Source organism: Heptranchias perlo, unplaced genomic scaffold, assembly GCF_035084215.1.
Source record: "Heptranchias perlo isolate sHepPer1 unplaced genomic scaffold, sHepPer1.hap1 HAP1_SCAFFOLD_52, whole genome shotgun sequence".
NCBI classification, from domain to species: domain Eukaryota; kingdom Metazoa; phylum Chordata; class Chondrichthyes; order Hexanchiformes; family Hexanchidae; genus Heptranchias; species Heptranchias perlo.
In genome coordinates, this window is record NW_027139537.1 from 6,109,561 (window position 1) to 6,112,382 (window position 2,822).

The 2,822-nt window shown below is 46.6% G+C and overlaps 1 non-coding gene across 1 annotated transcript; it reads right to left on the reverse strand.

The window, feature by feature from the left end:
• Positions 1-2,298: 2,298 nt before the first annotated feature.
• trnam-cau (transfer RNA methionine (anticodon CAU)) lies at positions 2,299-2,371 on the reverse strand. Its single transcript has one exon. It is a non-coding gene; the product is annotated as a tRNA-Met (tRNA).
• Positions 2,372-2,822: the final 451 nt, after the last annotated feature.

Genomic DNA, 2,822 nt, shown 5'->3' on the forward strand with positions numbered 1-2,822 from the left:
GACAGATCATATCATGCGATACGGTCCGTATTGTATTGTATTGCTTCGAAATTGTGAAATCTAGTTTTAACTCTGTGTATTCTTAAATTTCATGTCGTGATGTATGTTTTGTAATTAAAAAAAATTCGATGAAACCTTCGAGTCATACGGGAAGCGAACTCTACAATCGGCTTATTTATAAACAGACATGTTATCCATTTTTGCACTGGCCGAGGTGACAGACAGCAAGTAGCAGCTCACACTCCCACAGCGCTGCGCTATGAGCAGGTACCGAGTCAGTCTCGGTCATGCCCACACCAGTCCGGGAGTGTCAAAAGGTGCACGGTGAACAATTACCAAAGAGTAGCAGCTTTGCTGCTTCCCTTCGATCGCTCAGCTGGTAGACTGTAATACAGTAACAGATCAAAGTCATCCTTCGGTTACTGGTTCGAAGGAACAAACGTGCTTTTGGAGTAATTAACTCAAGGCCGTTCTCTTAACTTTACAGGCGGCCGACAGCTTAACATGTTGGTGCTGAGGCACAGGAGACCTCTTTTCCTTTGTCAAACCTAAAAGCTTTCTGTGTCTGCCCGAACACGGCTGTTTTGATCGAGCATTTGCCTCTGCTCACCAGCAGGGAGTGCCTTTGAGTAACAACACTTCAAACCGCTTGCAGGCAAAAAATTCTTCCATCAGTCAGTCAGTCAGACAGACAGGGCTCTCGCTGCTCCCTCAAGCTCGGGGCCGCTGTGCCTTTCCTGTGACCTCGTCTGCCTTCCGCAGGCTCGGGTTCTTCGCAGCATCATTCACGATTACTGTGGCTTCCCGTTCTGCTGTTGCTCACTTGCTGATGCTCGATACCACCGATTGAAGCAAAGTATTGATTGTATTCATGGAGGCGGCCAAACCAAGGCAAGATTTATCTGCTGGTCGTGGAGCCGCGTGAGAAGCAGCTACTGTGAAGGGCAATTTACAAGAAACAACCTCAAATATGGAATAAACATGCAGTAGAAACATGGATACAGAATTGGCTAAGAGAAAGGAAACTTAGAGTAGTGGTGAACGGTTGTTTTTTCGGACTGGAGGGAGGTGTTCAGTGGTGTTCACCAGGGGTCAGTGCGAGGACCATTGCTTGTCTTGATATATATTAATGGCTTGTACAGTGTACAATTTCCAAATTTGCAGATGACACAAAACCTGGAAGGGTAGTAAACAGTGAGGAGGATAGTGATATACTTCAAGAGGATATCGACACGCTGGTGGATTGGGCGGACATGTGGCAGATGAAAATTAACGCAGAAAAATGCAAAGTGATGCATTTCGGTCGGAATAACGAGGAGAGGCAATATTAACTAGAGGGCACAACTCTAAAAGGGGTACAGGAGCAGGGAGATTTTGGGGGTATATGTGCACAAATTGTTGAATGAGGCAGGGCAGGTTGAGAAAGCGATTAAAAAGCATATGGGATCCTGGGCTTGAAAATAGACAACAAAAGAATGAAAGTCACAATGAACGTTTATAAAACACTGGTTCGGCCATAACTGGAGTATTGTATCGACTTCTGGGCACCGCATTTTAGGAAAGATGTGACGGCCTTAGAGAGGGTGCAGAAGAGATTTACTACAATGATTCCAGGGATGAGGGACTTTCGTTACGTGGATAGACTGGAGAAGCTGGGTATGTTCGCCTTGGAACAGAGAGGGTTGCGAGGAGATCTGATAGAGATTTTCAAAACCATGAAGGGTCCAGACACAGCATATAGAGAGAAACAGTTCCCATTGGCGGAAGGTTCAAGGGGCAGAAGGCATAGATTTCAGGTGATTGGCAAAAGAACCAAAGGTGACATGAGGAAAAACGTTTGTACACAGGGAGTGGTTAGGATCTGGAATGCACTGCCCGAGGGGGTGATTCAATCATGGAAAGGCAAAAATTGGAAGGGCTACGTGGATGGGTTGGGGGAGTTGAACGAGCTGGATTGCTCTTGCATGGACCCGGAGCGGACTCGATGGGTCGAATGGCCTCCTTTCGTGCTGTAATCATTCCATGATTCTGGTCGAGTGCTCTCTGAGCACGTGAGAGTTAGCAGGATCGATTCTTGCATTCTCCACTCACCTTTTGACTTGGGTCAATTGTCCAGAAACAAAAGTGGCGTCAGTTTTCAGCGAGCCCATGGTCCATGTACTTCTTAAGCTTCACTGCGTGCTACGGTACAGAGAGGTCAAGGGGCAGCAAATCTATTGGTGTGCTGCAGGAAGCAAAAATTCTTGATTTTGGTTTTATGGAAAGATGAGGTCAGAGAGGGAAAGAAAAGTTTTGTGATGCCTTCTCTGAGGATCGAACTCAGGACCTTCAGATTATGAGACTGACGCGCTGTCTACTGCGCTAAGAAGGCACTTGATAACGCACTCGCCAGGCAGCATTACCAAATAGGACAGTTTGCAAGTTTTAAAGTCATAAACTGATCGACAGTTTGCAAAAACCATCCATCCAGGTCGAAATTGAACCAACAAACATCTGAATCCTGATCAGACACGTTATCCATTGCTCCACTGGCCGGGCAAGTAGCAGCTCACACTCCCACAGCGCTACGGTATGAGCAGGTACCGAGTCAGTCTCGGTCATGCACACTTGACTCCACAAGTCCGGGAGTGTCAAAAGGCGCACAGTGAACAATCACCAAAGAGAGGGACCTTTGCTGCTTCCCTTCGATCGCTCAGCTGGTCGTGCGGAAAACATGTCGAGATAAAAACTTGAAAGCAAAATCGCTATAAAATCATTGGTTTGACTCCGGCTCAAAATAATAAACGTGCTTTTGGAGTCAGCGGTATTGAGCTCAAGGCCGC